Below are 24,706 nucleotides of genomic sequence, written 5' to 3'. Positions count from 1 at the left end.
TTTAAATCGTGCCATGATCTGTGTCTCTTCTCAGACCTAACCTGCTAAGGTTGATCCCTGAGGGTTTATTACATACAGCATGGCCTTCACAGTGTCTACTTGGCACTCTGCTTCTCGGGCTAATCGTGCACAATAGGATTTCTCCTATGCTCCCAGTAGTCTTCCAAGACAAAGTCTGACATATAGATGCAATGAGGGACACTTGGAACAGTCAGCATATAGGGGAACTTCATATCCATGGGGTCACACTGGAACTTAATGAAGTTCCAGGGTCAGAATCATGATTTGTACAAAAAAATGTGTTCCCCTTCTATTTTAGCTGAAACTTAGATGCCCCCCTCAATTCTACACCTCTCTAGTTAGAACCTAAAGCAATGAATCTTTTTTTTTTTTCAAGACAGGGTTTCTCTGTGTAGTCCTGGCTGGCCTGGAACTCCCTCTGTAGACCAGGCTGGCCTCGAACTCAGAAATCCGCCTGCCTCTGCCTCCCAAGTGCTAGGATTAAAGGCGTGCGCCACCACTGCCCGACGCAATGAATCTTTCAAACAAGCTCTGTGCCCTCAACAGGGAAATTAAATCTGACAATTTCTTGTCAACAAGGTACCCAGGTATGTCTATGTCATTTTCTGTTGTCCAATTATTTTCATGTGTACACATACAGATTCCCATAGGCAGATCCTTCCCCCAAGATTCTTACATCAACACTCTTCAAAGCTCTGAGTGACACTTGTCTAGATTTCAAATCATTATACTTCCATACACACTGATTGTAGTATGTTTACTTACATAAATATTTTGTATTAAAGTGCACTTTTACTTAATACTTTTAAAACAAAAAATTAGATGCACCAAAGGTTCCAAGCCCATGACTTTCATCATCCTAAGCATCAGGAAGATAGTTGAGCCATAAGGTGTACATATTTGGCATGATTGTACAGCATTATTTAAGTGGGTGGTGAGTTCTGTTTGAAGTAAGTGAGCTACCATGCACCTGCATCTTGAGCTATTTGTGAGGCTGATGCCAGAAAATAGAAAATCTACATTCTTCCCTGGACTACTGGACAAGTTCAAGGACAATCAGTAACTTAGTGAGATCCTGTCTCAACAATGTTAAAATTGAAGACATGGTTGGGGACAATCAAATTCAAAGAAAATCCAGTAAGAGAGAGAAGCTTTACTTCAGAAAAGTACGGCTTTAGTTTACTTTAGCTCTACTTTAGAAAAGAGTAAGATTTCTTTATGCAGGCTCCTTGGGGAAGAAGAGGGAGTAAGTGCTGTGGAGAGAATTTTTGGCAGAGGCAGAACAAATGCCAAGCCAACCATAATGTCACAGAGGAGAAGGAGGATGGGTGCATGTGCCTTGGGCACTCTGAGGAAAGCACACAGTAGCAGCTGGCTTACAAGAGGGTGCTCAGGGACCAGATGATATAGCCCTGAAGTAATGGTGAACAGCTTGGATGTCACTCTAAGGTGAGAAGCCATGAGAGGATATCAGTCCCAATAATGACACAGCATATGACAATAATGACGTATCCTTAAGAGCCCAGTATGGCTGGGTGTAAGAAGCAGGGCATGTAATTCAAGCACAGGCACTAAATGTCAAACCACCTTTGTGTAAATTTCAGACACTCATAAACTTTGAGCGTGGCAAAGTACTTCCCCTGTTTATCTTCCCTGAGTTTCATTTCTAAAACAAAGGTCCCCTAAAGTGTGGTCAGTAAAGCACAGTGAAATGGTGCATAGAAACACAAAATGAGGCAGACACATGCGAGCATTCTTATTTTCATGTAAAAAAATGATTATTACAATCTTTATCATTTTCATTATAAACTTCTGTCTTTAGCAGCTAACAAAGGTTCAAATATTGTATGAGGGCCTGGGAAGACTGTTTAGTAGAGTATGTGCGCCTGAATTAAAATCTCCAGAATCTACATAAAAGCCACTCTTGGTGTTCTGCACCTGTAATTTCACTGTTAGGGAACATGAACATGGCAGGATCCCAGGGGATTTCTGGCCAGCCAGTCTAGCCAAATTGGCAAGTTGCCGGTTCAGTTAGATACCCTGTCTCAAAAAATAAGGCTGAAAGCAACCATAGAAGATACTTGACATCAACCTCTGACCTACACACACATACAGGAACCCACACATGAACATGTACACATACACATGTGTACACACACTGTAAATATTATAGCTTCATGACATTGTAATATTTTTTGTTGATTTTTATTTTCTAGATATAGTTGGTGGCTTATCCAATGTTTGCATGTTTGTATGTCTGCGTGTATATTTTCCTTACACCTAAGTACGTTTTATATTAAGACTTCGTAAATTATAGCCCTTTTAAGTGAAATAAGTATATACTTAGATCATATAATACATGCTTGTGGGGGAAAAAACAATCATGGAAAAGAAAAGTTATTTATCTACCCCCCCATGTACTACTTTGTAAAATCTGATATTTTTATGAGCTCATCCATAGCTATACAACAAGAAAGCAATCTAAGAAACATCTTCTAAGTTTTCTCCTAATCCCCCACCTCAGAGTTGTGCTATGCAGTTTGTTTTGACTCTTTGTGTGGAATGTTCATGTGCTTATCAGTGCACACTTATGACAATCATGTAGGAGATGGAAACAAATAGATCTTTACAGTGGATCAGAAAACAGAACGGGAAACTAAAGTCAGCAGTGCGCTCCAACTGGGGTTTTTCTCAGCCTTCTTCCAGAACAGAGTCGATGTTTCCTGTGCGTTGTGTGGTCCCTCAGGTTGTCTGGAGGTCAATGTCTAATGATAGCCAATTGTTGAGATCCATCAAGGCGGCTGGCTGTTCAGCTATAGATTTCATTTTGTAAACACTCTCAGTTACATCTAGAAGTGATGGTTCTCAGTAGTTCTCCAAAACAGAAAAATTGGATGACATCAGCTTAACCCAAAGACTGATGTCATTAAGAAAAATTTTAGGACTTATGAACAGTGTGTTTCGCTTTCATATCTACAATCATTGACTCCCTAACAAATCAGTTAGTTGGTCCACTAGTAAAGAAAAGTTCTGCTTTCTATACAGGCATCTAAAGTTGACTTAAGGGGAAATCCTTATTTTTAAGCTGTGGAGGGCCTATATGTGGCTGGATAGATATGTGCATTTGTGAGTATATGTGTGTACATGGTGTACATGTATGTATGTACATAGTGTGTCTGTGTAAGTCAGAGGACAACATGGGGAGCCGAACCTCAGATGCCTCCCTCCCTGTCTATGACAGAACACTCATTGGCCTGGTTCGCCAATTAGACCAAGCTAGCTGGCTCTGAGCCACCAGCAGTCTGTCTGTCTCTGCCTTCCATCTTGTCTTGCTAGATTACAGACATGTGTGATACCAGACCTGGTTGTTTACTTGGGTTCTGAGAGATCTGAACTCAGATCCTCATGGTCGTGAGGCAGGTATTTATGACTGAGTCATCAAGCTCCCCAGCCTGGAAAAAAAAATATTTTTCTATTTCCATCATTTTTAAAGAACTGTCTAAGTTTGATATCATTTAGTTAAGCACCTATCACTCAATCTAAATGAAATGATGTTTTGTGGCCGGTTAGTTTATCTATTAAGATTTTGCAAGTACATTTGAAATAACCTTACCACTGTGTTTTCTGTTGCCTCCATATAATAAATTATTTTCTGTCCCTCACATCAAAATGTTCTGGGACCCTGTTTCTTGTCTCCTAAATAGTGGCTCTTGGAATTTTCTTTTTTAAACTATCCTTTTTGATTCCTTTCCTTTCCTAACCACCTTTTGTTCTTCAGAACTTACTAACTTATCTACACTAGCTGGCTCAGTCACTCTTAGGGATCCTCCTGTCTTCACTTCTCCATCTTGGGAATCATAGGGCTATACCACCATACCCCTGTACACCATACCCAGGTAGCACCACACCCCTGTACACTATATCCAGGTAGCACCACACTCCTGTACACCATACCCAGGTAGCACCACACCCCTGTACACCATACCCAGGTAGCACCACACCCCTGTACACCATACCCAGGTAGCACCACACCAACCTTTTACATGGGTGCTTGGAACCTGAACTTAGGTCATCATGCAAACATGGCAAGTATTTTGCCAACAAAGCATTCTCCTTGGCCCCTATTTCTTATAATTCTTCTTCCTTTAGCCATTAAATTGAAGTTATCACCACTCTAAAATTCCATGTTGCTGAGTATACAGGGCTTTGCACAGTTTCAAAATAAAGATTATTTTTAGTGCAATCTCTAGTTAACTGTTCAAAATAAGATATGAATTGCTAATGTGTACCAATGCTTAGGACCTATTAAAACTTTCAAAAGACTATTTACCAACACATGTGTATAAACGTTCCTCCTAAATTTATTATAACTAAGTATGAATCTGATCTGATGTGCATGATATGATAAACATGGCTTTTGAATACCAATCATTGGTTTTCAACACGACATTAAGGAATTCTAAATTCAAACTCTTTGACCCATGAAGGGTGCAGCGGAATAAGGTAGACATGGGAGCAAATCAATTTTTTGTTTAAACCCTGACACTGCTGTGTCCTGTGACTTAGGCAACTTGACTACCTCTCCAGTCACCTCTACTTCTTTCTCTAAGCTTGATTAGCTTCTTCCACAGAGAAAAGGTTCTGGTGCACCACCACAGGCTTCTTGTCTTCAACCGGTGACTGTGCTCAGGGCTCAGCCTTCGTTGGCATCCTGAATGTGCATACAAGGCTGCAATTCTCAGTTGTATGGTTAAATATTCCTTGGAAATTATTAGTCAGATTTGACAGCATCAGAGAGAAGTTTCTTATCTGTTGTCTGGGAAGCCTAGTTGTTTAGAGGGAGTCCTAAGAGTTACTGTGTGACAGGCCATGCTTGAAGGTTGAAAATGGAGGAAAGGACTTAGCCCATGGGCTGTGAGGCAACCCAAAAGTCTCACGCCTGCCTTTAGAAGCTGGCCCTCCAGCCATGGAAAAAGGCAATGTGAGATCCAGGCATGCCCTGGAAATGATTTGGTGTGAAGTCAGTTAAGAAACCTCAGAGCATTTTAAGAGGTTTCTGTTCCCTGCAAAACACCACACACACACACACACACACACACACACACACACACACACACACACACGTCTATACAGAAAGGTTTCTGTTACATATCTTCCTCCTCCAGTGTGAACCAGTATAAACTGCTTCTTCAAAAGCTTAACCTAATGGGACAAAACAAAACAGCTCTGACACCCAGCTTTTCCTGTGAACTCCAGATGCTGCAGCTATAACCGACCTGGGATGAAACCATCTTCTCCTGAGGTCCCTTTGGTACCTCAGAAATGTTATTTTTAGAAGACTCTACAGTGCCTTTTCCTTTGCATCAAGAAAAAAAAAAGTTAAAAGAAAGGGTTCCTATGTTTTCCCAAATGGGAAAAAAAAGGAATGGTCATGAACTTTTGAAAACATTTACTAATACAATTGAATGGGGGAAAAATAAATAACAAAATGAGAGGCTATGAGAGCACTTTGGTATGGCAGAGAAGAGAGTTTATTGTACATAAAAAGGAGACATAGTCAGAGGCAGGCACATCTGGGAGAGTCCAGAGTGGATGTGACCATAATGAGCTGGACCATGTGAAGAGAGGGGAGAGGAGAGAGCAGCTGAGGACCAAGACAGGCAGCCTGGACCAAGAGACTCGTCAGGAGAGTAGACGAGAAAGACCAGGTCACCAAACTACCTGGATAATATAGGGAAGGGCAGCCCAATCCTGGGCTAGAGAAGTTTAGGGTAGGGTGTGATGTATGCTAGCCACGAGGGCCCTGTAGCAGGTAGAAACAGAGATACAGGGAGAACCTGACAGCCAACCGTCTGTGTAGGCATGCGAGGGTCTGAGACTCCACTGCAACCACTACTACAGCAATGCTTTTCCCAGAACTTTGAGCAGCTGTGTGTTCAGTTCCAAAGGTCTTAGTTATCCTTCTGTGGAAAAACACTTCCAAGGATTTAGACATAAGCTATTGTCAACAAGAGTAGTGGAAGGCATTATAAAACATTATCCACCACTCAGAACTGCCATCCATGGCTGCCACCAAATAGATGATTGGGAACTGACTGACTGAAACGGCAACTGGCCAGGCCACACCACGCTCTCTGCTTCCACTGTGTCTTTCGTTTAAGGATCAGGGCATCCTACACAGTGACATCATTGTTGCCGCTACATGAGCCATCTGCCACTGAGCGCGGGGAAGCTAGTCATTCCCGAGTGTAGAGAAATACTTGGTTGAACTCCTGAAACTGATTTGCTAGATCAAAAGCTGCTCTGCTGTGGAATGCAATAAACTCCATCTGTCTGAGGTATTTCCAGCAATATTGTTCTTCTTAGGAGAACCAGCATCCCATTATTCTCGAAAATGGTCTTTTACCCATAGTAAAATCCCCAGTGGGGCCTTTACTGCCTTACTAACAGTTGGCATCCTCTCTAAGAAGGATTCCTTTGGGGTTTTGTTTTATTTTTTTTTTCTTCATTCATTCTTGTGTCATTATTTATGCATCTGATAAACTGGTATGCGAACTGGTGGGCTGCCACGGTGCCTAAGAAACCTCTCTATAGGATTTTATCAATACTTTTATACTTCTCTTGTTAAATACAATGGCTTCAGTGATCCCTAGGAGAGATGGTTTTCTTAAGGTCAGCAGCCAGCATGGAGCTCAAGGAAACCCTCTCTTCAAGGAAACCCTCTCCTGAAGGAAACCCTCTCCCAGGGTCAGCACCTTCCCACTCTCTCAGAATGTTTCCTTGTGTGTTTTCTCCCCTCACACCCTCAACTTAGATGTAAACGGCAGGCCTCTAGGCTGGCCCGGTCCTGCTGCCAGGCTTTCCTCCTGATGCACACACTTGTCTCACAGCTCTCTGCAAACCTCACATCTCAGTGAGGCATTTCTTCTGGGTCCCTGTGAGGAGCAGCTCAGATCCATTCTGGGCTCACATCCATCCCATCACGTCTGCCCCACAGGAACTGACCTCGCAAGGACTCGGCTGCTCTGGGAGCAGTGAATCACCGTTTTATTTTTTTAGGCCATATGTGATTTAGATTGTTTGATGTAAATCATACTCTCCCAGCTTCGGTTCACAACAGGAGAGTCCACTGGCTGCCACTCGCCACTAACCGCCCTGTCTCCCATACACAGTATTGCGTTTAGAAATGTCGACGTTTTTGTGACTAACCTTTCCAGATCCATGTTGCTGAGTGTGGAGTACTGTTTATTTTGGCTGAAGTCCCACTCTACAGTCTTGACTTCCCATGCCAACCCAAGACAGAAACTCATAACTTACCAAAGAAAAGAAAGGCTCAGACGGAGACTGTAACTCGGTCTGCTTCCTCTGTTGCCCCAAACCACCCACTCAGCGCCTCAGTACTTGCTTCTTTTCTTTAGAGAGAGAGAGAGAGAGAGAGAGAGAGAGAGAGAGAGAGAGAGAGAATTTAATTCCACCTTCTTTGAAACCAAGAATGCAGTGCTTGTTTAAAAAAAAAAAAAAAGTAATGGCTGATGAAATTTTCCAGTCCTTGGCGTGTTGGAGGAGGGGCTGTTGGGAAAGACAAGCCAGCACACCAACTTCTCTGCCTTTTATGCTAGCAGTTCACTTATTACTGATTCAAACCAATTCTTTCTGGCTTGGTTCCCATACCCCAAATATTGTGAGTAGAAAGGAAGGGGGAATATTGCCACACTCTTGTAAACGCATGACTTCACTCATCCTACCTACATGGATTCCCTGACTTAGGCATGAGCCCTGGATGTACACAATGAGAAGTCATCAAAGGGTCCGGCTATTCATTCAGATTCTGATATAGCAGGAAAAACCTCATAATTTTGAAATAAATTTGTGTTTAACATATTTCTCTCTTTTCCTTCCTTGTGGCTGCATGCACAGGGGAGCAACAAAGTAAGTTCTCTGTCCCATTGCCGCTCTTCTGTCTCTCCTGTCTCCCCAGCCCCTGCTCCTGCATGCGACTTGACAAGCTTGATTCTGTGCATGTTGGGATGGCCACCCTTTGCTAGCCATTACATGGATTATATGGGGCATGCAAATGTCGGGGGCAATGTGTGTGGATGGCCATGGTGGCTGCTCTGTTTTGACCTTTTGGAAGGGAAATAAGTTATGTTTTCAGAGCCGGTTATGGGACATGTCAGAGGGGTCACTCAAAAGAAAAAGACCAACTCCAAGAGCAAAAGAATGGTGACAATCTGTCACAGAAGGGTTCGCCAGACTGATGGAACTCTGTGTAGCTGAAGATTTGACTCTAAATCAAAGCTTGCACAGTTATAAAAACCCCAAACTGGGGCCTTAAAGGGCAGTATGGCAGGCTTTGTTGGCAAAACTGAAGTAGATCCATGCACTGGCTTTGAAGGGGCCTTAAAATGGGGAAGGAGGGTGGGGTCAACCTTTGACTTGGCTCTTATATAGTTGATGGATTCCAGCTGCCTGGAAGCATGTGAGTGTGGGGAGGCTGGGGGGAGGCTGACCGTCTGTATAACAGGCAACACACAGGGACGGTGAAAGTTGTTTGAACGCTCTTGTTACAATAGATAATGGGGAAGATGCTGCTTCATGGCGTCCCTAGTTTGGTTAAATTTTCATGTAACTTTCCCAAAAGCTTCTTCCCATTTACTTAGAGATGTAAGAGTAATATAGTTGGGGAAACTTTAGCTTTACATTAGGCAGGCTGATTTTCCTTATTGTTGTTTTGGGGTTTCTTGTTTTGTTTCTCCTTCATGTAACGGTCGTTTATCCTACCAGGTGGCCCGCTTGAAATGGCCCTCAGTGGATACAATAGGAATGGAAAGGAATCTGTTATATAAGAGTTGGCCTGCATAGCTAAAGCAGCTGGAATTCATCAAAATTGCTATTCATAAGCCATATGTATAGAATGTAAAACAAATGTGGGAAATATTTTGCAGTTTAATTTGGTGGAATGTGTTATTATGGAGTAAATTGACAGAGATGGCTGGCACTAAAAAATGTGTCACTTCATAAATTTATACTCTGATATAACTGCTCACGACCCAGGCAATGCTATTTAATAATGTTAAAATATTGCCAGAAATGTAAAAGACCAGCATCTGTGGAGAAGGAAAGAGGTGAACTTACATCATTTATAGTACACTTTTAAAAGAAAATAGCAGGTAACTTACAAAAAATTAAAGGCTTCTTCCACAAAGTGAAATATAGACTCTTAGGAACAAATATTTGGATAAAATGTGAAACTCATGTTTTAATTCTTATAGTATTTCAGTTCTTGAATTGGAAGTGTTTTATCCTGATCGTTTGTGCCACAGTAGACCTCTGTCTGAAACTTCATGTGTTGTATATGTTACTTGAAAACAAAACAGCCAACCATCCAATCCAACCATCATCAATGCCCTGGGTTAATTGTGCACACACTAATAGGGAGCCAGCTGCTGACATTTGGAGAGGGGCTAACTCTGCTCACTAGAGGAACATCCATGATTTGTCTCTTTCTCAAGCAGTTCATGGACGGCTTAAGTGCTTATAAAATCACATACATGTCCCCCCACACACACATATATATATATATATATATATATATATATATATATATATATATACATATACATACACACACACACACACACACACACACACACACACACCATGGCAAGAGTCACCATTTGTCATATCTAGTTTTGAGAAGCTCTTTTTGGCACATGGCTGCTACAGTGGATACAGTTCGCTGTTTTTTCAACTCATTAGATTAAGGGATTGAGAAAATATAAAAAAGAAAATTGGGGCTGGAGTAGGGTGGTTCAGTCTGTAAAATGCTTGCCTTGCAGGCACAAATACCTGAGTTCAATCCCTAAAACCTGTGTAAAAAGTTGGACATGGTGGTATGTTTGTAATTCCAACACTCAGGACATAGAGACAGGCAGATCCCTGGGGCTCTTTGGACAGGAGCCTAGTTTACCTGTTGAGAACAGGCCAATGAGAGGCTCTGTCTCAATAACTAAAATGGATGGTGCCTAAGCAATTATATCCAAAGTTGTCCTTTTGGTTTCTACATGTATACATATACATGTACATATGCTACCTACATGCGTATATACATATACACATACCCACACACATGTGCACACATATAGTCTAACACATACACACACACCTCAAAAATTGTACTGTTGTTCATTAAACCTTCTAGAATAGGGCTGCTGCAGGACCTCAGGGCCTCCACAGTCAGCCATGAACAGAATGAATACCAGGTATGGCAGTGTGGAGGAAGCTGGTTGAAAGTAAGGCTCTCAAAAACAAAAGTGCTCACTGCTTTCATTTGTACTTGAAGGTTAGATACTTCAGTGGTGTTGGTCTTTATTACCCCATGCCTTACTTTTTAATTGTTTATACTATGCATAAGTGGTAGTTTGTGAAAAATACGCTAATACTTTTAAAATGCGGTCATACTCCTGACCAGAGACTCTGGCATGAAGCGAGTCTCCTCAAATCACAAGCAGCACATCTGTAGGCTATTTTCCTGTAGCCTAGAATTTCAGTGTAAATGGAAAACACTGCAAGCCAAGCTGCACTGTCTCCAGAGTATAGATCTGGATTCTTTAGAAGGAGAATGTGAGATTTGTCTTTCCCGTTCTCATGTTGGAATGACTGCTCTGGGTTGTCCCTAAGGCAACATACCTGCCATATAGGGGAGCCAGCTGTAAAGTATGGCTCATTTCAGATGTGAGAAGGCTGATTGTTTACTGAGTGCATGACATTTTAGCATTCAGATGTTAACCAGATCCTAAGGGAAGTAAACTCTTTTTAATTAACTCTCTTTATGAGCACAATGGACTCATATCCCTACACACAGTAAGTGTGGCACATACCCATCTCCATGCCCACATAGAATCCCCCCAAATACCTACATAGAACCCCCAACATGCCCACATACAACCCAGCGTGTTTGGAACATCCCTGATGCTCACTTTCTCCGTGACAGATTTGCCCCATTCATCTTTAATTAATGCTTACAGTTTGGGAGCTTATCCTCCATACTGTATCCATATGTAGATCACCAGTTCCCATGAGAGAAACACATATAGCTTACATTTGGGGCACGTGATAGAACAAAACAGTGATACTTATGTTCCTCATTGGATAGAGGTAATATTTCCCTTTATCAGAAAGTCGTAGTTACTCTGGGGAAAATATTCTCTTTTGAATATTACTTATTTTTCCTTTGGAAAATATTCATCTTTGGCACTGTGATATTCTAAATTGCTCAAGGTAGAGTCTCTTTTCCCTTTAGACAAGTTTCTCTTGACCACAGAAGTTCATGTCTTCATTAGGAAGGCCAGAATCCAGGACATGAGTCAGCTTGCAGAATGTGGACAAACAGCAGGTAGTATGTGAGACAGGCTAAAATAGCTTGTTTTGGGTTTGTTCAACTTGTTTGTTGAATACAAATATCAACCAGAAATACCATCTGCAAACCTGGGGTCTTCAGGTAAAATTAATCTCCATGCTCAGTCCTAGAGAAAAGACATTTAATTTCCCTACATAATTTAATTTCTCTCTGAAAGGACATTTCTAGAGATTTGTAAACTTTAAATATCATTTCTTTATCAAAGAGTTTGGTAAAGCATCTCTGTTAAATTTGGAGAATTCAAGGTAGAAAAATTTTAAACGTAAGAAATAAAACATAACAAATGGTGAGAGTTTTTTTAAATGATATTGGTGCAAAAAAATCAAATGGAAATATAGAGAGTTCTAGACCCAATATTAACACTTCTAAAAGTTTTACATTATAGACAAAAAAAGCTTATTGCCCTTTGAAAGAAAAATATTCACTTTACTTTTATTTTAACTTCAGTCTTTTTAAATTAAAGGTGTCTTACACTTCCCCAGGAAGAGTATAGGATTGACGACATTTCATTTGAAAAGGAGAAATTGAATAATATATCTCAATATCAGAATTTTATGTCTGTAGTGTCTGTATTGAGCTCTAGCACAACAAAATGCAGTAACTTCCCACATACTAAAGAGCCTGGATGTGCAAGAAAAGAGAGGAAGGAGAGTCACATCCAAGCACCTGCTCGTTCCACCATTCAACAATACCTTGTCCAGCGATCCCTGGATGCTTGCAGCAAGGCTGATGGACTTGGCCAGCCCCTGTCAATAGGGGAGGTGGTTATCCATCAGGTTGCCTGTTTTGTGAAACTCTGGTTTCTACTGGTCAGTTTTCATGATAGAATTCCCCAACTGAATGGCACCAGGATCTATATTGAGGAACATAGATATTGATTGAAATCAAGCTGGTTCACTTTACCTTCTTCTGAGAGGCCTTTAATCCTTTGTTGTTTCTACCACAGTGAGAGATCATTGGTTGCCACTGAAACTCCATCCTTGTGGCCAGCAGTGTCTGCTTGACAGTGTGTGTTATATTTATTGGTTGATTGAAGGAGAATGGCTGAAAGAACACTCTGAGCTGTTTAGAGAACACCTTCCTCCACTGAGGTTTTTTTTTCAAGTAATGTGTATGATTTCCCTAGTTTTCTGAGGAGCTTGATAATATATTTCTTTGGGATTTCCAGAGAGCATCCACCCAGTTGACTAACCTTATGCATAAGCCAATAAGGATGTCATTAAACTTAAAGGAAGGGATGAAAACCCAAGTGGCCTCTAAGTATTACTCCAGTTCCATGTGACTATGAAAACCCATCCTAAGGTGCCACGACACCACAAAACGTTTGGATTTCCTCTGGCAAAATGACATTAGAAGAAAACCATCAATGCCTAGAGTCTGAGTCTACCAACTTTAATCATAACCAGTTGGAAGAGAGAACAGTCCAGTTGGGGGTAGAACACTTTGAAACGTGATTTAGATTTTTTATTGTGTTTCTGAATGTTTTGATCTTGCCAAATAAACTCTAGAGTTACATAAGACTGGACATTGTTGAAGAACGTAGACACATAGGCAACAGCAACTGCCATCTTCAGAAATTCTAGCTTCCTTTGGAGATGGGATCTTTTACTGGCTTGGAATTCATCATCTGGGTCAGGCCTCTTCATCAGCAAGCTTCAGGGAATCTTTTGTCTAAGAAAAACAGTAGTGGTAATGGGGTGGGCTTCTGAGGGGTCAGGAGGTTATATCGTTATGTTTTCATTTTCTTCTGATGTGTTCAAGATAAAATGATTTCTCTCTAGTGAATGAAATCTCATGTTTCAGACATCAGAACTGTTTTGACATGTTTTTCTCTCTTTGGTATGATTCATGGTAGTTTATAAATGGGGCACTTTAACACTTCTTAAAACATAAAAGCATCTCGTTGTTTCCTAGTAGACACAGGGACTTAACACAGGCTCTAGATGTGAGAGAAACCCTGTGCCGATGACATACCCCTCCATCCAAAATGCAGTTCTTTCAAAATACACCTATTTTGAAAGCATTTTATCATTGGCTATGATTTTGGAGATAACACTGTGAAGAGTATTCTTTTTGAACTAGAAAATAGGCATTTATATTTCTGGCTGATTTACCTTAATGAGGTTATCAAATTATGCAGCAAACACACAACACCACTATAGTAGTCAGAGTTTAAAACCTTTCCCATTGTCTTTGCTCATCCTCTGAACAAAAAAATAAAGGAGATGTACAATTGGTATAATAATTTTGATTCAAAATACATGTAACTCAGTCCCTCATATCTTCAAATTCAGTTACCTATGGCAACCTATGGCAACAGCAACCTAAAAATATTCAGTGGAAGATTTTAGAAATAAATACTTTCCCTCTATATAGCATGATAAAACAGAGTAGCAGCACACTGTTCTTCCTGGTACATAAGTCACTCCTTTATCCAATGTATCCACTGGATACATAGTGTATCCACACTATGTATGCTGACTTCCCATTAGTTACTTAGTAGCCATCAAGTTTATCAGATTATCTGACATCTTATTGCAAGGTATGTTCAAGGATGAGAATGATAATACTCCCAATTCAGGTATACCAAAGACAAGTTATAAAATGCTTCATTTAAGTGGGAAAAGGTTGGTCTGGGGAGACAGCTCATTTGGTAAGGTACTCACCACACAAGCATAGGACCTGAATTTGATCCCCAAAATCCAAATTGAAAATCCAGGCATGGGTTTGTGTGTTGGTAATCCCAGTGTTAGGAAGGAGGCCAAAAGGTTCCCTGAAGCTTGCTGACCAACCAGCCTGACCCAGATGATGAGTTCCAAGCCAGCTTGGAAAGATCCCATTTCAAAAGGAGAACCACATTTCTGAGGATGGCACCTGATGTTGGCCTCTGGCCTCCATATGCAAATGTGTGAATGTGCCTTCCTGTGGCAGTCTGGACAATCTGCCGGGAAGCTAGTTTGTGATGCATGTTCAATGCTGGGGTTAGGCTTTAGACCTTGGAGCCCGGCTATGCCTCTCCTAAACATTTATTTTTATGAATTTTTTTCAACATTTATCCCAAAGAACTTGTCTGAAACTCTTTTGACACATTGTTCATAATTACCAGTGTTCAAAAACAATACCAATGGCCCTCAAAGATAATTGGTTACATAGAATGCTGGGAAGGAAATTAAAGTGTAGTGTATATGGAAATGTAGATTTTTTTCCCCCCATGGGAAATAAAAGAATAAGAGATGTGCTCACCCTGAAGAACACAGCTCTGCTTTTGCTTTGCACTCTTTATATGGGTTGAAGGTGTTTACGTATAGAAATTAGAGAAGCTATTCCATTAGGGTTAGTAGCCTCCGCACTTTCTGTTTTTTGAGACAGGGTTTCTCTGTGTAGCTCTGGTTGTCCTCAAAGTTTACTCGTGTGTCACATTCTCATTTTCCTATGATAACTGCCTTTTGCACAACTTTTAAAGAAAAAGTCTTAAAAAGGCATAAACAAATGTAAATGGATGTTATTTAAATGGAGGCTGGTGAGGAGAAATAAAAACATTTTTTTAAAATCGAATATCCAGGAAGGAAAATATGTAACATAAGAATTAAAGTTCTTAAGAAAATAGACTGTCTGGAGGAAGTCGAAGATGATTGTGGGAAATGAAATAGGAATCGTGATACCAATGGAAGAGTGTCTGGGACTGTAGACTTGACATTAGCATGCAATCCTGCTGATTACAAATATTTTGCAACGATTATGCAGGCTTCAACCCTTAATCCTGCCTGTGCAGATATGTTATTCTCCTCACTGAACGGCCCTGAAAGACCCCTTTGTAACTCAGAAAGGTTGCAGTTCCTCCTTGGCTCTGGGTACCAATAGTGTCATTGTTTCAAATCCCCAGGTTCCAGGGTTCAAAGCCTCCCCCCTTCCCATTTCTGGTCCAATCACTCTTCCTTAAATTCCAGATCTCTACCTGTCAGCAGTGCCTTTGTTCATGATGGCTGTGCCATCCTGGTCTATGAACTATTATATACGTATTATCTGAGGGTTATCAGGAAGCCATTTCATGGCAGCTTATCTTATAGGTGAGTTCTTGTAGGACTGAGAAAAGAACCTTACTCTGTTCAGACTCCAAACTCTGACTGCAGCCCATGCTGCAGTCATGCTACAGTGCCCATTTCATCTGAGAGTAATCTTGATTTTTTTTAACATGTTTGGGCATGGTATATGTGGTGTGCACATGATCGCAGGTGTGCACACCAGTAGAAGCCAGAGGTCAGTGTTAGGTGTCTTCCTTAATCTTGCTCCACCTTATGTGTAAGACAGGGTCTCTCAATGAACCTGAAGCTCTCAGGTAAGTTAGACTGGCTGGCTGGCAAGCTCCTGGGTTCTACCTGTTTCTATGCCTCCTCCCCTAGTTACTGGAATACCAAGGCTCTACTGGTTTCACATGGGTGCTGGATCTGAACTCAAGTTTTTTCTTGCTTGCAAAGCAAGCAATTTAACTAGTGAGCTGCCTCCTCACCCTACAACCCACCCTTTGTTTGGTTATTTTGTCTTGGAAAGGATGACAATAACCATACAAAATTTCCCACTCAGGCGGACATACTTGCATGAGGATTTAAGGGTCAAAGTCTACGAACGTTATAAGGAACCGCCTTTACCAACATGTTTTATGAACATGTGTCTTCTATTAAAAGAGGGGGGGAAAGCAATTTTTGTAAATTTGGATAACTTTTATGTGCTTTCACTAAAAGCCTACTTCAAAATTAGTATTCCATGAAAAAAAGGGAAAAAACACTACGATTTTTCTGTATTTGAGTATTAGAACACACTATAAAAATAGATGCATGAAGGGGCAGCTAATATCTGAATCTTTATCAAGAAAACTTGTTCTAGTTTTCCAGCCTTCCACCATCAATCAATCTTCACTTTCCAGGAGGCTCAGCAGCCCAACTCATGGGTCGCCAGACTGATAACTTTTCTTACTAAGATACAAAATGTATTCTTTGCCAATCATCTATTTGAATATCGTCAATGAGGCCTGGACAGTTGAGACAAGGCTGAAAGATAAAGCCATCCTCATTGATTTGCTCATCTCGACCAGAGGTCAGCTTTTCAAACAAAGCAGCAAAACCTTGATGTTTTGACTTCCTTCAAACGTAACAGAATTCCTGAAGTCTGCTACAGCAGCCGAGCTTACAAAGTCCGTTAATGCCTTTATGCTTCTAATTCACACAAAGTACCGAGAGAATTATGATTCCAAGAGGCTACAGAAGGGAAACAAGTATAAAACTCATACCATTATAGATTTATAGGCTACAAATGGTCGGCATGGATGTGTAAAAAGGTAGCTGCAGCCCAAGGACTGGTCATTAATAGAGAGAGTAGCTACAACTGCCCAACAAGTAGGAAGGCCTCCCACACAGCAAACGGCAGTGTTTAACATTTTAGAGTCGATCAGGGAATAATGAGTGTTAGATTTAGATCGAAACGGAATTTTCTACGCTGGTTGTAACCGTGTTGTTCCCTCAACTGATAATGTTTGAGTTAGTTTGCCTGTCCTATGTCTTTTTAGCTGTGTCTCACACTCTGTGAAGACAAGTCTTGCTCCCTCTAGTTCTGTTAACTTATTATACACCTAGAGATTGGTATATAATAAGGATATTCATGAAACAATCCAATGAGTTAATGTAGTGGGAAGAATGAGCTGTGAACTATGAATCTGCACATAGTCCAAGGATGATGGTTTTGGGCAGCAGCATGAAGGCTAGAAGTCGGGGGACGGGACAGAAAGGAGAAATAAGGAGGCTGAAGCAGGACAAGAAAGCAGACATTTGCCTGCTCAACAAAATTGACTTACTTGAAATTACTCCTACCAGTTGTCTGATGTACATGAAAAGTTTTGTATTTCCAGAATATTAATAATACATCCTTTGTCACGGCTAGGCATCATACAATGTAAATTACTAGGTTTTGTTTGGTTGTTTTCAGGACATGGAACTTAAGTCTGATGGCACTTTATTCTGAGTTCAGTCAGTACAGTCTATAACATAGGAATAAAAAAGAACGTGTGTGTGTGTGTGTGTGTGTGTGTGTGTGTGTGTGTGTGTGTGTTTTGCTTGCTTGCTTGCTTGCTTGCTTGCTTGCTTGCTTGCTTGCTTTCATGCCTTTGAAGCTCTCTGAAAGCTTCATACATGATTTTGGACCATAAAGTTACTCTGACTCCCGTTGGCATCCCCATTCTCCAAATATCTTGTTTCCAAATGCACCAGCAGGTTCATGATGGCCATCAGCTGGGCTTCCTATTACCAAGTAGTGACTTGGCTCTCCCATCCAGGATGGCTCATGCTCTGCCTGCTGTGCCTCCCTTAGCACAATGTTCTCAAATACCCTCCTATTAACCCATCCCCAACCCTGATGGCAAGAGGTCAAATCCCTAGAAACTACACTAAAGCTAAATGCAATAGCGTGTGTGTGTGTGTGTGTGTGTGTGTGTGTGTGTGTGTGTGTGATTTCAGTATAGCCCTACCAGGATACAGGAAGCAGAGAGAGAATGCTGGCCTGTGGATCACGTATAAAACCAAGCAAGTTGTTGAGGAAGGTAAGGACTGACACCCAAAGATGTCTTCTGACCTACATAAACATCATGACACACAGTGTGTCCATACTTAAATATGAACAGACATGCACACATACACAAATGCATACCAGAAAATTATATTATAATTCTCTTACTACTTGTGCTAGCTATTTTTTGTCAATTTGACACAAAGTAGAATAACCTGGATAACCTGGAAAGAGGAAGACTGGACTAATGAATTACTTTCATCAAACTAGATTGTGGGCATAACTGTGGACTATTATTATTATTATTATTATTATTATTATTATTAATCAATGTGGAAATGCCCAGCCCACTATGGGTAGTGCCATATAAGACAGGTGATCCTGGGTTGTATATGAAAGCAAACTGAGCAAACCATGGAGAACAAGCCAGTAAGCAATTTCCCCCCATGGTTCCTGCTTCTGTTTCTGTTGAGTCCCTGTCCCTCAACAGTGTCCTGTGCTATGGATATGCCAAATAAACCCTTTCCTCTGCCAGTTGCTTTTTGGTGTTTATCACAACAGAAAAAAAAAAAAAAAAAAAAAAAAAAAAAAAAAAAAAAAAAAAAAACTATGACACTGCTATTCTAAGTACTGACAGTGACCAAAAGATAGGTTACAAGAACTGTCTGATTGCCTTTGAGACCATTTAGGTCTCAACCTTTTTGTTCTGTTTTACTGCTCCTAGTAAATGATATGATAGTAAGAACTGTCCCAAGTCCAACTAACCAGGAAATTCAGTGTTTGAATTTTGTCCCTCCCAAGTCACGGCCAGCTGTGAGCAACAGCAGATCGTCATGCTAGTAGCTCAGTAGACTGTGAATGGGCTCTGTTCACAGCTGGGACACTGACGGTGGAGAGCCATTCTGCTTTCTCATTAAAGATGACAGTTGGCAGTCCCCAGGCTGAGAGAATAGTCTAGAGAAGTCTAATGCATTTTCTCATGGCACGGGATCAGAGCATCCTCGGCCCACCGGGTCTGCCCCTGCAGCTCATACCAGTTCACCCTTTCTTATATTTGTTTTCTCAGAGAAGCCATTATCATAACTCTTTGTACTTTTTGCACTAAGCGACACTCTGAAAACATACGTGGAGTTTTTCAGATGAGCCTCAGTGTATAACCAATACTTCATTATGGTTTTAAATGTAGAATAACTGCATCCGTTCTTGATATGTGTAAATAAGCAGAAAGTTAGTCTGTGCTCTTGCTTTTCTTTCTTCCAGCACTTGAATTTTTATTATTTTGTGGAATAATATTAACCTGTTTAAGAAGGTTTCGTCCCATTTTTCTCATTGGTAATCTCCATACTTTCCTTCAAGCCAAGGGCGGCCATAATGTTTATTTTACCAAATAGGAAATAAATTTTAACTCATTTTGAAGGAGAGTCAAGGAGAAACTCTGGTTGTGAAATAGTTGTTGGTGGTTGCTATACTAAGTCATTCCTTTTCAAAGTGTTCCTCTGTCACCTTTAAATTATGTCTGAGTCTACGTCTATGTGAGCTGTCAGTTTGACTTCTGAAGGTACTGGAAGAGAACTCAATGAAAATGTTCTTCTTTAAATGTTCTTCTTTTTATCCAAACCGCCTTGTCTATTTCTACTTATTTCTCTTTGCCAGTCTGCTAGGACATTTATGTCAGCTTATATTGCTTTGGGAAACTCACATCTGCTGACACCAGCATCCAAGAATCAGTCACCTGCCTAGGAGTCAATGGTATAATGCCCTAAGAGACAGACTATCTACTCCATCAGAGTGGTACCTTTTGATTTAGATGTTGCCATTCTGTGATTAGAGACCAAAGCCCTCAGCCATTTATCAAATGCTTAGTTTGCTCAGCCATACTGTAGGTCAACATATTCCTGAACTTTCCCCCAACTGGAGGATCCAAAAATGCTTCCTAGGTACCCCTAAGTAACCTCCCAATCTCTGATAGTTAAAGATATGGAAGTCTGGGAACTAGTCTTATCTCCTGCATCATTTCTGCCTTCTCTGTTTGATATATTGCTTGTCTAACCACTTCAATTCAGTTAGACAAGCTTTTATAGAGTGCCTACTGTACGTAAGAATTCAGTGAACTTACTGAATTACTGAACTTAATTCTTACTGGATATAAGAATTAAGCTGGCCATTTTTTTTCTTTTGGAGCTACCAATAAACTTAGAAGAATATGGTGTGCTTGGGTTTTCATAGCTCATGAAGGAGAAATGCCTGGTGCTCAGTGGGATGGGACAGATATCCCAGTGGATGAACCCTGACTCACTGAAACACAAATCATGTTAAGTGCTTCCTGAGAATTAATTTATGGTTGAAGCAGATGCTGACTCGCACATCTGTGTAGCGCTTCCCAAATCTCCTTCCAATTTTATGTCTTTCTACTTCAATTACCTGTGTCAACTATGGTTTAAAAATTTACACAGGAAAAATTGAAAAGTTGAAAATATCTTTTATAAATAATTTATTATACTATATTGTTGCAGTTCTTTTTTATTAGTTTTTATTAACCTCTTATTGTATCTAAGTTACAAATTAATTTGTTATAGGTGTGTATGTATTGAGAAAAGATCATATAAATGAAATCTGGTACTACCTGTGGTTTTAGATATCCACAAAGGGTCTTGAAACACATCCTTTAAGGACTGAATTGTCCTTGTGAGTTGACATCTTCTCCTCATATGGGAAAAACTTTGTGGCTTTCATTGTTTGTTCCTGTCTCCCTTATTGGTCCCCTGCCCAAGTCCCGCTGAGCAGATCTGCTGAGTTCGCCTTGGCCATTTGTGCTGTTAATAGCCACTGACAAAAATGGAATACAGTACAAATAGCATTGTGTCACTATAATGAAAAACCCAGGGCAATTAATAAATACAGAAAAGAAGTTACAACTTAGCTCACAGTTTATAGGTTCAAATCCAAGATTTAAGCCTATTGGCTCAACCTCTGATTGGGTCAACAGAAAATAGTGATGGGAACATGTCAGAGAGAATATTTATATAACAAGAGAAGGAAAGGAGGGAGGGAAGGAGGGACAGACAGACAGACAGATGGACAAATGGATGGAGGAAATGAAAATGGAGGTTCAAGGAGTGGAGAAGGGAATCTCTTCAAGGGTCCTCCCCCAGAGCTTTAGGACCTTCAACTGGACCCTATCTCTTAAAGGTCCACAGAACCTGTGGCCCAGAGATCATGGGCCATGGCCCATGGACTTTTACGGGACACTCAAACAAGAGCAAGAACTCACTGTCAATCCACAGTCAAATGAGAAAAAGTGGAAAATATATTCCCCAGTTTTTATTGATTCTGGACAGTTTCCTATTCACTAAACCAGTACAAGGAAACATTTCTATAGTTTGAAATGTACACGTGGAGCCAGAAGGTGGTTTGGAGAGTAAAGGTGCTTGCTACCAAGGCTAAGGACTCGAGTTTGATTTCAGCATCCACATAATGAAAGGAGAGAACTGACTCTTGAAAGTGATCCTCTGACCTCCACATGCTGTGCATGCATGCGTACGCACACACACATGTGCACACACACACTTTGAAATAAGCATGTTACAGAAATGGGGTGTATCTTATTTTATCTTTCATTGCTTAGTAACCTAGGAGGCAATGTTTTCAACAGAAGTCAGATCCTCTATTTCCTGTTAAATTTCTTCTGTTTTATTCCTATATCCATTTTTTGGGGAGGAGAGAATATCTAAAAGTGGGTAATTGTTAAAGAAACCTATAAGTACATTTTATCCATTGAGAGAGAAAAGAAAAAAAGAAAACCTCCTGCCCTCAATGGTAATAAAGTAATAAACTTAGTTTAAAGCAGTCAGTCTGGTTTTATCAGAGATCAATCCTGCCCACAGCAAGGGAGTGTAGCCAGTAATCTGGGCAGCCTTTGAAGCCCCATACAGATGCAGACTTTCACCTCTGGGACTAACCATAAGTTTAATTAACATAAAGTAATCTAAAGGCATGTTGGTTAGACGCCTGCCCGCCCAGTGCCTGAACAAAGCATTCTAGGCAGAGGCTGCGAAATAGGGAAGCTTGCCTAGTCCTCTTTCCTAAAAACAAGGCTTTCTTTAATCAGGCAGAGAAGATTTTTATTATGCCTAACCTTTTTTTTTTGTTTTTGTTTTTCATTGTACAATGTTCTTAGAGACCAAAAAAACAACAGAATTCCAAAAAGCTTTTGTTAATTAAAAAGAGCAGAGCTGAAACCGTTACAGATTATGTCAGTTTAGCCCCGCATTTTAAAAGCACAGGGCTCCAGATCGACTTTAAAGTACATGATTTACACCATATTCCAGTAAACCGTTGCAGGCGGAGACTTTTCATTCACTCTTGTGTGTCATGTGGAACACACTAAAAGCTGTTGGTTCTCCCCAGGACAGGGCAGAGAGAATTAACTCCAGCCAGCATCGCTTCTAATCTGTGGCTTTGACTTTCAGAGCAATGGAGTACAGTGGGAATCATAGAAGCAACTGGCTGAGAAAATACTCAAGGCCCTCACAGGAAGCAGGCTTCTTTCCATATTCCTTCCAAGAGTTTTCTTTCACATGCAAGTCCAAGACACAAAATCTTCTGGAAAAAAAAAAAATCATCAGGAAGCCACAGTACTTCTTACTGTTTGGGGATTTCCCAGGGAGAACAGTTGTATACACACACACACACACACACACACACACACACACACACACACACACGAGTTTGATTATGTGATCTAAATAGCTGAGAGAAACAGACAATACCATCTCCATTTTATTGTACATGCTATTTACTGAGTTTCCTTAAAGAAAGCTTAAGAATCCTTGCCTTGTGAGTCACTGTGTGTGTGTGTGTGTGTGTGTGTGTGTGTGTGTGTGTGTGTGTGTGTTTAAATATAAACTTTCCTGTCTCTGGTCAGTTTGGAACACAATCATCTCATCCTCTCTTCTCTTCAAGCTTCTTCGCCTTCATCTGTCAATGATCACATCTGAGGCCAAATCAAGCAGCTTGGGTGGAGCCGATTTTTTTTCCCCTTAAATATTTAAGCTTAAGAAATGAACAGTCTGTCCAGGCAAGATTCAAAGAACTCCATCCTCTGAGTATGACCTACATAATTACATTTTCATTGCCTGGCAAAATACATCTCCTTGGTTTAATAGGAGGGAAACTGTATGCTTTTTTTCCCCCCAAGAATCAGTGGTGGTTGCAAATGCTTAGGGTAAGGTCCCTTTCACCGTTAGGCATGGGAGGGAAGGGGCTCTCCATCTGTATCTTACCAAAGAGGGGCCACAAAGGTGGTCTTCCAGAGTAGCCAGGCATGGTAATTTAAATACTCACACCCTGACAGATGTCTCCATACAGATATTAATTATAGTTTTCCCTCCATGAAAAAGGCCCTATAATTGCAATCATCCATTCTGAGGGAGCACTGTTGCTTTACACAGCAATTCCGAACCCACTTTCCCAGTGGCTATAAGAAGCCTGCTGCTGCCAACTGAGTGGTCTAGAGTCCTCGCTAATTACCAGCTTCCACAAGCATTTGATTCTGAGCCCAACTGATGGCGCCAGACACTGAACCACAGGCAGATCTGTAGGCTCTGGATTTGCCAAATGGAATCTATGCAATTTGTTTCCTTTTCTTGGTGTTTTTATGATGATTCTCAGCTCAGACTGACTAGACTAGAATTGCTTCAAAGTACTAATGGCTGAAGATTTAAATATTGAGGAAAATTATCATGAGAAGTCTATGCCCTGTGTGTGTGTATGTCTGTGTGTATGTCTCTCTCTCTCTCTCTCTCTCTCTCTCTCTCTCTCTCTCTCTCTCTCTCTGTGTGTGTGTGTGTGTGTGTGTGTGTGTGTGTAAATCAATGTCAGATGTCTTCCTCAGTCACTCTCCAACTTATACAGGGGCTCTCACTGAACCTGAAGTTCTTAGATTCTGTTAGACCTCTGGGAATCCTCCCATCTCTACTTCCCATTTCTAGGATTACAGGCACACACCAGTGTGTCTGCCATTTTTAAATGGGTGTTAGAGGTGGGCTTTAGGCCATCATGCTATGCAAGACTCTACTGACTGAATCATACCATCCTTGCTCTCTGGATATGCTAAGCTGTCAACTAGAGTTGTGCTAGTTGATTCATTTAAATGGACAGACATTAAGTTAGCACCTTCTGTTTACTCAACATTACATTTGGGAAATAATACATGAAATTATCTCCCATCGTATTATAAAAGACCAACAAAAATATTATGTATAAAATATTTATGTAGTTCAAGGCCTTGTTTTATAATGATGTCAGGAAATAGTCTTTAAAAATAGGCACTTAGAAATGCCTATTATTTTCCATTCAAAGTTGAGGTCTAAAAAATACTTTGTAAAGGGTTTTAAGATGATATTGAAGAGTGTACATAGAATTCAGGAGGAAGGTTTATGAAAATGGAATGGACACCAAGCACAGCAGCTGTCTGATACTGTTGCTACATCAGTGTGCACAGCAGCTGTCTAACTGATACTGTTGCTACATCAGTGTACACAGCAGCTGTCTAACTGATACTGTTGCTACATCAGTGTGCACAGCAGCAGTCTAACGGATACTGTTGCTACATCAGTGTTTGAGGGAAGCTGGGGACACAACCGTAGTTATGTAACACTTGTGAAGATGCATGGAAGAGACTGAGAGGCAAGAAGTTAGAGGAAATCCTGCTGA

The 24,706-nt window shown here is 40.7% G+C and overlaps 1 protein-coding gene and 1 long non-coding RNA gene across 6 annotated transcripts in view; one reads left to right on the top strand and one right to left on the bottom strand.

The window, feature by feature from the left end:
- The window catches only part of Dnm3 (dynamin 3), a 457,535-nt gene that overhangs the window by 364,479 nt on the left and 68,350 nt on the right, over positions 1–24,706 (top strand). The gene's annotated exons all lie outside the window — the stretch shown is intronic.
- Positions 12,897–24,706, bottom strand: part of LOC117716190 (uncharacterized) — a 57,854-nt gene continuing 46,044 nt past the window's right edge. Inside the window, exon 3 of the long non-coding RNA XR_013112911.1 lies at positions 12,897–13,111. This is a non-coding gene — a long non-coding RNA (uncharacterized LOC117716190). The remainder of the gene's footprint in view (positions 13,112–24,706) is intronic.

This window comes from Arvicanthis niloticus, chromosome 10 (genome assembly GCF_011762505.2).
Source record: "Arvicanthis niloticus isolate mArvNil1 chromosome 10, mArvNil1.pat.X, whole genome shotgun sequence".
Classification (NCBI taxonomy): Eukaryota; Metazoa; Chordata; class Mammalia; order Rodentia; family Muridae; genus Arvicanthis; species Arvicanthis niloticus.
This window is presented reverse-complemented; position numbering and strand designations above follow the sequence as displayed.